Below are 10,757 nucleotides of genomic sequence, written 5' to 3' on the forward strand. Positions count from 1 at the left end.
TCTGTCCCCCCCTGTCCCCCCAGCAGTTTCCCCAGAGCCACCTGGTGCCGTGCCACCTCCATCTGAGGGTACTAGGGCCGTTCTTAGGCACCAGCCACGGCGTGGACGGCGCTCTCGGGCTTCTCGTCACCTACCACGTTTATGATTTCTAGTATGTGATGTATGAGGCAATACATCATATTTTTTATTTTATATAATTTATTTATATTATTATTATTATTTTTTTTTTATGGCAAGTGGTCTGCTTCTTCTGGCCCAGAGAGGTCATTTTGTGTTAGGTTAGAGTAGGGTCCATGTCCCTGAGGACACCTTACCGTGGTGACATGGTACACTCTGTTTGAAAAAACAGTTTGCTAAGATCCTCATTTAAACAAACAAAGTTAGAAAGATGTACAATGATAAATCTTGCCTTTTCATATCTCCAGGGCGCCTGTTTCTTGTGTGTAGGGGACCTTTGGACCTGAAACACTATGTGAAAAATTTTTGAGGCCAAGGACAGAAATGGGCTCTAAAACAGAGATCAGGTCATAAATGAAAGCCTCAGATGTGTCCTCTTTTTAAATCCATTCCTGCCTTTGGATTTATATCTTTGACTGATAATCTGGCACCTAATGTTTGTGTGTAAAATGTCCTTTTTAAATATTTTTTTTCTCTACTATAATCACTTGCATCTGAGATTTGATTGAGAACATGATATATTTATTTCTAAAAAATTTCAGATCTCACTTCTATTTTTCTGCACATCATAACTACCTTCATGATAATCAAGAAAATCGCTAGTATATTTTTGTATGAAAAAACACTGATACATTGTCTAGGACTTTTGAATTATTTACATTCTTCAACACACATCAGCGTTATTGTCTCTCGATTGGGTTGTGGAATGTAGCGCTTTTCCTTAACGTAATAATTAAATCGAGCAGACTCAATGTTGGCTATGCTATAAAGTGGCCATTTGCAATATGGACAGGCCTAAAGCCTTTACAATGATACATCAAGGATATGTTTACATGTGTTAAGAGACGTAACATTTTTTTTTTTTTTTCTTAAGCAGATGATTGTTTGGCTTGGCGCATAGTGCAGTTGATGGATTTGTGTTCACCATGTATATGTCACATTTCCCAATAGTGGCAGCCTTTTGTAAGCATCTTCTGGCACTACGCTAATCCGTGACTAAGGCTTTTTTCATGGTGTGTATTCGAGGAATATATGATAGTCTGCTCCTAGACTGGACCACGAGATTGGCCTTTGTGAGACTGCAGCAGAATCCAATGATCTGTATGCAGTAAGCTGGAGCTTCATGCGCCCTTCCCCCTCTGTCAAAATCTAACTTTTACTTTACTGTTGTGAGATCAGATTGCTTGACAAGTCTGACAATGTTTAGGAATACAATTCCATGTGTATTTCTATGTAATGTCTCAGGTTTTCACATGTCCTCTAAAAACCTTAGCTGGTTGTGCAGTTTGTTTAGCTTAATCATTAGCATTAATGCCACATCACTATTATCCATGTATCCAGATTACAACAGTTTTTATGAGTGAAAACAAAGCCTCTATTTCATATGCTAATCACAAATGTGTTAACCCTGGCAGTAACAAAGCTGAAAGCTAGCTTAGATTTCCAAGCAACATTGCTCTTTGCCGCAAAGGCCTTGGTATTTGCATATGTAAATCATTGTGCTCGCTCACAAAGGGCCATAGTGGCTGGGCTGATCCACAGGTTCGGTAGCTTCAATATAGAAAGGATCCGTGAAATAGTGGGGCCTAAGCCGCAACCAGCTAGGACATGGTGCAAACAAAGGGGTGTAAGGAATGAATTTATGAATAACAAACCTGTTGTTCTGTGGTAATTTCATCCCTGTGCACCAGTTTTCTCCTTCTGGAGATAACACCTTTGGTTTATAGTAACTGATGACCAGTGAGTGCCTGGCCTGAGGGCTGGGTATGAGGTATCGTTGGTACAGGTCTGCTCGCTGCCCTGTCTGAGAGTGGACATGTGTCCTAGACCTTTGCAGGTGCCTTTTGGGCCAAAAGGGAAATGAATGGTGTGTGTTGGTGGCCAATTTCTTGTAGGAGTGGGCTACTGCTATATAGCATTGGTAGTGCAGTTTGCTGTGTGCCACCCTGCACTTTAGATAGTTGCACCTATGTGATGAGAGCAGGATTGACACTTTGCATTGACATAGCCTCATAGAATAAAAATTTAGCATTTTCTAAGGTTATACATTATAGAAATGCTGTTTCGGAAACATTTCTCACGGTGTTCTTATCTTTTTAGTGCTTTGTTTACTTTCAAACATTGCAGAAACTACAGGGATGAATGTAAGAGGTCTTTGTGCCCATGCTTCAGCTAGGCCGTTGTGTGACTGGATGGAGATAAAAAATGTATCATTTTTGGTTCCTATGGGTAGAAGCCAAGGTTATTTATGATTTGTCTGGATTTGAACATCTGCACATTGAAACACGACCTGGCTGAATAATTTTCTTTTACAGTAAAGGCTGATAGATGTACCCAGAGATGGTTATTGATCGCTCTATAATAGACGTGGTAAAGCTAATATTGGAAGTAAGTTTTTAATGAGGTGTTGTGAGTCCGTTCTAGATAGGTAAGCTCTTCGATATACACATATTTATAGTCTCCTTTGGAGGCTGAGAAGCGATGTGTGTGCCTGTGACTTGATGTATTAATCTGAGTTGTTGTGTTACTAACATTTACATGCATGTTAGTTAGAATGCTTAGATTTTATCCCGGGTGATTTAATGTCAAAATGTAAGATATGTAATTACAGGCTGTTGTTTAGAGAAAAAAAAATAAAAAAAATTAAATTAATTATATAATTTTCTGACGACAAGATGGTATCTAATATTTATTTAATCGGACCGATTGTCCATTGTGATTTTGTGGCACGATACATCGCTCATAGTAGTTAATGTAACTACGATTGTGTGTAATTCCTATGGGTTTGCCATCAGGGGGCGCTTGAAATCGATCAATTATTGGATTTGTCTTTGCCTATGTGTGTGTCCTTAAAATAAGGCAATGCATTAGCAATTTTGGCCGAGGTCACGCACATAATATTTTCCGCGCTATTTCTAAGTAATGGCTAGTCGAGGAATTGTCCTTGTAAGAGCACATGTTGCTGGGAAACCAGGGCGTGACTTATGTGTTGTGTTAGCGAGATGGGCGTGCACCTAAGTCTCTCCCCCCTCCCTCCATGATGGTTGCTGGCGGCACATAGCAGATACACAGTACAAATCCTGCCATCATGTACTCATAGTGTCATCATAACGAGTTAGCTTTAATAGCACGCAAATCAAGCACACCATCCGGCGCGGGGTGATGGTATAGGCTAGGGACACAGTGTGGACACGCCTCCTCTCTGTAGTACATGCACGTCATCAGTGTGCGTAGCGGGGGGGGGGGTGGGTGGTTTAACCGGAGTGTTTGGTGTGCTGTGCTAATTGTGTTCAGTGCTAGGCTAATGGCTACTTATGGTTTTACCGCTGCTCTGCTTTCTACTTTGTCATCCGTTGTAACGTCGGAAGCACACACAATACGCAGCAGCCACGTTAAAAGCGGCGTGGACGCCCATTATGGCACTTGTAGCGCACCTGCTTACGACGTGACAATGGCGGAAAAATGGCAAAGCTGACCAGCGTTACATGGTCTCACATAGCCATTAGCCAAGCACAGGACACACAATTGTCCCCCCCCCCCGCTACGCCCAGTGCTGACGTGACGATCCTACAGAGAGGAGGCGTGTCCCCCCGGGTCGCTATCCGATACCAGCCCCCCGTGCCGGATTGTGGGGTGCCATTCCCTAGTACTAAGCCGATGTATTTTAGCCTTATACTATGAACACATGATAGGAGTAGTAGTGTACTGTGTATATGATATGTGCCGCCAGCAGACATCATGGATGGAGGAGGGAGGGAGTTAGCTGCACGGGAAGCTCGAGAATCCACCCACATAAGTGACGTACTATTTTGGCTGAAACATGGCGTGTAGCATGGAAAATTCCTCGACTAGCTATTACCTTAATCTATCAGTGTTTCCAAGACCTTACTGTAATTTTTTTTTGTTTTCAGGTCCATGCTCGGCCACTACTATGGGACGGCCCTGCGCCTGGGTACACAAGCCGGCTAAGGCGGAGTGCCGCATGGAGGGAGGTTGCCCGGATTGTATACCCAGATTGGGACAAGCATAGTAGATTACAGAAGTTGATAATTGGTAAGTTGTTTAGCCACTATGGCAAACAAGAAACTATACTGTTATGGTCACCTGACGCTCATATATTACTAATGTCTGTACGCTTTTTGCTTTCAGCCAAACATGTGGAGACCAGGTGGTCCAGTGTGAGGGACAGATTCATCAGGGAGCGACGGCAGCTGATGAGGCGTGGGGCCTCACAAGAAGAACTGGCCTCTTTGCGTTTTGCCCCAATGCTGCGTTTCATTTTGAATTCCAGCAGACGGCGCCAGTAAGTGTGTGTCTTAATTGCATGTGTCCATGCTAGCATCAGATGATAGGTCAGAAGTAGGTCAGTGTCTTATGTGTGCAGACATAGACATGTGTTATATTTACAGAGATTATAGACATTGAGGGTCCTGCAGGGGGAGCACTACATTTATGTAACACTTTAGAGTAATATATACTTAGGTAAGATCATGCGCCCCCTGCTGGACACAAGATAAGTAACAAATGCAGCGTGGCATAACCGCCTTTGGAACAGCTTTTGATCAGTCCAGGATATAATACATAACTGTAAGTATAATTTTGGCCAATAGCATGGACTGTAGTAATAATGGTAAAACATTGGACCTAATGTGTCCATAGGACCTAACAATGTTCCACTACGGTCGGTTTGTGAAGACCAGCATTTTGGGGTACCAGTGTGTGAATGTAGTGATCAAAGTTCAAGTGTGACACATTGAACATATTGAACAAAAAATTCCTAAACCAGCCAGAGTAACATACTGCATTGGATGCATATTGTTTATTTGGACTTCCACCAATGTATAAAACCTATTTTGTAATCACAGATTGTGACCAGTGTTCTTTTCTCCTCAGACCAGAACTAGTTCAGCAACCAGCAGAGGCCTAATCGGATAAAGAGAATGAAGAACCTCATCTGCCACAGGCACTGCCCATGACTCCACCACCAAGATGGCAAGAGGGCCCTGTGGAGCCTGGCGAGGGAGGCCAACATCTGGCTTGACCGTCCAACAACATTTGTGTGCGGGCCGCACTCCCTCTCCTCACCTCCACCAACACCACCCCTTGTCTGCTAGACTGAAGGGCCCTTGTGCCAACGTAGGATTACTAGCATTCATCTTTTCATACAATTTCTGCGCACCAGGACGACATCAACAACAGACTCTTTACAAGGTCTGGCATCCCATTAGCTATGGATGACAGAAAGAGCTTGGGGGGATGGGGATGTCCCTTTTATGGTTGTGTTGGCAGACTACAGTCAGGCTGGCTGTGGCCTTCACATAATGGCCAGACTACTGCCTCTGCACACTATTCAACCTCCTGTCAACATGGTCAAAAGTAGTGGTCACACACCCTCTGCCACATCCACCCAGACACACTATCATGTGATCTATGTTTTGGTTTTACATGTAATAAATCCATTTTGAGATATATGTTTGTTAGCGTAATTGTTGTCTTTTAGTTATTTAGCTTTCAGTGTTTAAGCCTTAAAAACACATTAATAATTACTGAGTGCCACTAAGGAACACCGAAATACTATAAACAATACATTTGATAGTTTGTTTGCATAAGAAGATGTAGTGAATGTTGCTATTCTGTGTTTTTAAAGTCTGACACTGCTCTATGCTGACATCTGTGGGCAAGGCAGGAAGTGGCCAGAGCAGGAGAGGGTTGGGATGATCAATAATAGTTTACTAAATTAATCTTTATGATCAGGCCACACAAATTTCTACATAGAGCAATGTGTCAGATATTATTAGAACTATCCTCCTGCAGGACATCCAGCATGTGCTAATTAGCTACAAACGTTGAGACTATATAAACGTACACAGAACCAACTACATAAGTAGACCACATCCATCCCTCAATCCACCTGCCGCACCTGGGTGATGGGTGGAGGGATATATGTGGTGTGTTAATGGTGATTGGTAACAAGTGAGATGGGCTGTGTCCCTAGAAGATATCAGATCCTGTTACATATCCCAGACTATAAAGTTCTACATATAGTGCGCACCCTGCTGGTCACTCCATAGGAAACACACATGTTTGGCTCACATCAATGTTTCTGCACACTAGGTTGAAAGGACTATCCAATTCTGAACATTAGCAGGATCTGCCCATGCTCGCTAATTCCTGCCCATAAGTAGATCTAGTGAGGTTATGTGTATTTTAGAACACTACAACTATGTGGCCAGACACTACATGGTTGACATACATTGAAAAGCCAGACACATTGTTTAGTAGAAAATAAATTATATATATTATTTTTTTTTTTTGGTTAAAATAAATATACAGTAAATCAAATATAACCCAAAAAGTATTATAACAAAAAATAAAAGAGCTGACACATCCCAGAGACAGGTGACACACATGCGGAAAAACATCAGTCCTGTGGCCGTGGCTCATAACGGAGGCTGTGAAAGGGGCACGGGCACGGCGCCTTCAGGAGTCATGAAGTAGTCAGCAAAGAGGTTCCTGACCACTATCCCGCGGTTGAGTTGTCTCCCTTGGCCATAGTTGAGAGGGGCACTAAAAGCTGGCAGTGTCTCCACGTCCACATCCGGGGGAGGGGGGGGCATAGTCCCAAAGGTAGTTGTGGAGAACACAGGCAGCTTTAATGACCATGTCAACTGTGCCCAAGTTCAACTGCAGGGCAGTGGTAAACACTCTCCACTGACTAGTCATGATTCCGAAGGCGCACTCCACGAAGTTACGTGCCCGGCTCAGCCTCCGGTTAAATACTCTCCCCCGTTCATCAAGCCCTCTCCGTGGGTAATGGCGCAGCAGGTTGGTCAGTAAAGGGAAGGCTTGATCCCCTACCATGACGAATGGAGCGGGATGCATGGTACCCGGAAGAGGAGTGGGAGGAGGTAGAGTTACGCGATCTAACAGTATTCGCCTCCCAAACTCTGATCTCAGTAGCGCCCGGGAGTCCCCAGTACTGCCATAGGAGCCGACGTCGATGGCAAGGAAACAATACGTGGAATCAACAACCGCGATCAGGACCACAGAAAAAAATTTCTTAGAATTGAAATACTGTGATCCTGATCGCGGTGGTTGCTTCACACGTATGTGCTTACCATAAAACGCCCCTATACAGTTGGGGAAATTGGCCACAGACTGAAAGCCTGCTGCTGACTGCAACCAAATCTCCCGGGTCGGACTGGGCATCACGATGGGCTGCAAATGCTCCCAGATCACGCCGCACGTGCACCTCACAATTCCAGAGATGGTGGACTTACCAACCCGGAATTGGAGGTGCAACGATGCATAACTCTCCCCTGTCGCCAAGAATCTGGAATAAAAAAACTAAACAAAAAAATATATTAATAAAATATTTCTAGATATTTTTTTTTTATTCTAAAATTACATTTACATTAATACATGAACAAATACTCAAACATCAACAAAAGCCTCTTCACCTTAACGTTATGAGCAGACGGGCCACAGGAGGGATGGATTTCCGCAGGTGGGTGTCCTGTCTCTGGAGATGTGGGCTCAAAATTGAAAGCAAATTATCAAAGGCATCCATAGGCAGGCGGACGAACGCCTGGAATTTGTCAGGATGACTGCAACAAATGTAGAAATATATTTCTCAGAAATATTACACACAAACACAGATCATACGAAGATGTCATAGGGAAACAAATGCTGAAATTTAGAGCTTGTAAGGCTTAAAAAAAAAAAAAACGAATGGACATAATGCACATTATGGAGTTTGGTTAAAAATTTCTGTTACAGTAAAGTTAAAATTATGATATTATATTAAAATATTAAACCACATTTTTTACTAAAAAACCTACCGGCGCAAATCGTCATACAGGCAACCGATGTGGCCACGGGTCTCCCTCCGCAGATTTATCGGGTGCACCCAATAGCGCCGTCCAACATGATGACGGCGCTGCAGTTTGTTTTTTCGCCTCTGATAAGAAAAATAAATAAAAAATATTTTTAACACATGTAAATTAGTCTGAAAGGTATTCAACTGTTGCATTTAAGGACCTTTTGTCAACAGTACTTAAGGAAGCTTGCAGAAACAATACACTAAAGCAATGTTTACTGATTCTAATCCTAAACATTTAGTAACGCTATTTCTAAAACAGTTGGATAAAGCTTGACATAAAAAAAAAAAAAAAAAAAAATTGTTTATAAATAAATACTTACACACAATCGCAGATAATAATGGTGAAGGTTCCACAAGACACCAAGCACCAGGGGCTGGTGCTTGTGCAGAAGCCTCATTCTTCTGGCAGGACCATAAGGAGCATTAGTTCCAGACATCATTAATTTTTTCAAGATTTTTCCAAACACAAAAAGCATATGGGCGCACTTCGCGAGTGGGCGTAGATTTTATAGGGATCTGGGTGTGCTTATTTGGGCCGGGGGCAGATTCATGAATAAATTACATGCTTTCGGCCGGGTCGAAACAAGCCAGGAAGCCTCACAACACTACGGACGTACTCTTACGATGAGACCGTAAGTGCTTTTCAAACACGGACGCAAGACCACCCGGACATGTACGGACAAAAAATTATACAGCCGCACACTTACATAGTCTGAACATAGCCCCCGGCTGGGTTCACGCTATGTATATTTGATGCTGTATTTGGTCCTCATGTCAGGTCCTCATAGCAACCAAAACCAGGAGTGGATTGAAAACACAGAAAGGCTCTGTTCACACAATGTTGAAATTGAGTGGATGGCCGCCATATAACGGTAAATAACTTCCATTATTTCAATACAATAGCCGTTGTTTTAAAATAACAGCAAATATTTGCCATTAAATGGCGGCCATCCACTCAATTACAACATTATGTGAACAGAGCCTTCCTGTGTTTTCAATCCACTCCTTGTTTTGGTTGCTATACAGCCTCATACATACAGCCTTAAATATACGTAGTGTGAACATAGCTAAACCTGAACAGGTCCCTAAAAATATCTGATTTTGAAATATCTGAATTATACTGAAAATTTGGAAAATTGCTGCTAATGTTTTAAGCTTTCTATTGTCTAAAAAAAATGAAATACAGTTTAATAAAAGATACCAACATAAAGTAGACATGTTGCTAATGCTATTTAATATATAATTTATGTGGCATAACCATTTTCTGTATAAGCAGAAAGGTTTCAAAGTTGGAAAAATGCATTTTTTCACAATTTTTCACGTTATTTTGGTGTTTTTCATAAAGATTCGCTGGAATGGAGTATCGACTCCATTTTACCAGATATGTAAAGTACCATATGTCACGAGAAAACAATCTCAGAATCGGCTGGATAGGTAAAAGCATCCCAAAGTTGTTAATGAATAAAGTGACACTGGTCATATTCATAAAATTTGTCTCTGTCCTTAAGGCCATTTCAGGCTCTGTCCTTAACGGGTTAAATTCAGTACTCTTCACAGTTGTTGGCAATTGTGCTGACACTGAGTTTCATTCCTAGCACATAGCCAAAAAATCGCCCCATTGACTTACGTTTCAATATATTTATTGAAATTTTTCAAGAAATTTAACATTGCATAATAATAATAGTGTATATGCACACACTACGGCATTACGCAGGAATACTAAGCATGAATAATTGGCTGGAAGAGGCTAGAGCAACGAAATGCTGGAGATAGTACAGATAAAGACAAAGAACAATGCGGGATTTTAACCTTATCATTCGCTAGGAAAGCGTTTAAAGTCGGCTTGTACGCGACAACGCATATCTTGAGTTGGTTGCTATCACATATACTATAAGTGTAAGGAGAAGGTTTGGCAGGAGTAAGCTAGGAAATTCAAAGTCATTCCGTGGAGACATAGTTATCAGGTTAGGCTAAATAAGCTGCCACAAAGAATTTATAGCGTCGACTATCGAGAAGCTAAATGTTGTGCTTAGAGCAACATGCTGACACATACTGCAAGAGCAAGCTAGTGAATGAGTATATAGTCACCACGTAGCTGTGAATAGTTCAGTAGGGTAGGCTAAATGGCACATATGTAACAGCTGCAAAAAATAATGTAGCATAGGAAAGTGTTGAATGAGCTCACAGAAGATATGAATAAGGTTCCATATACTGTATATAACAATATTAATAACATAATGCAAACAAGCTGGTAATGCAAACAAACAGCAGAGTTAAGACAAACCTGGCAGCGTATAATATATACATATCAGAGACGCTGCATTGGGGTGTAAGGGCACAAAGTTCGGTTTATGTCGCTGAGGAATGAGGAAATGTGACTTATACATATGAACGGTACAAAGCAGTCCTGCTGACTGTTCAGTCAATGCTTGTCATGCGACGGTTGCCACGAGTTCAGCAGCTGTAATCCTTCTCCAAGGCTTGTGACTACGTGTTTGGTTTCTCCAAGGTGAATCAGCAGATGTGCGGAGTTAATCTACTTATATGTGATACTTTTTTCCGTCAAGGATTTGGTAAAAGAGGTGAAGGACCTGCGCCTTTTTAATGTGTCGGGGGAGAGGTCTGAGTATACTGAAACATGCTGATAGTCGCCAGGGAGTTTATCCAATGTTCTGGTAGCTGTCAAAAAATCATTTTT

This window comes from Dendropsophus ebraccatus, chromosome 2 (assembly GCF_027789765.1).
Source record: "Dendropsophus ebraccatus isolate aDenEbr1 chromosome 2, aDenEbr1.pat, whole genome shotgun sequence".
NCBI classification, from domain to species: Eukaryota; Metazoa; Chordata; class Amphibia; order Anura; family Hylidae; genus Dendropsophus; species Dendropsophus ebraccatus.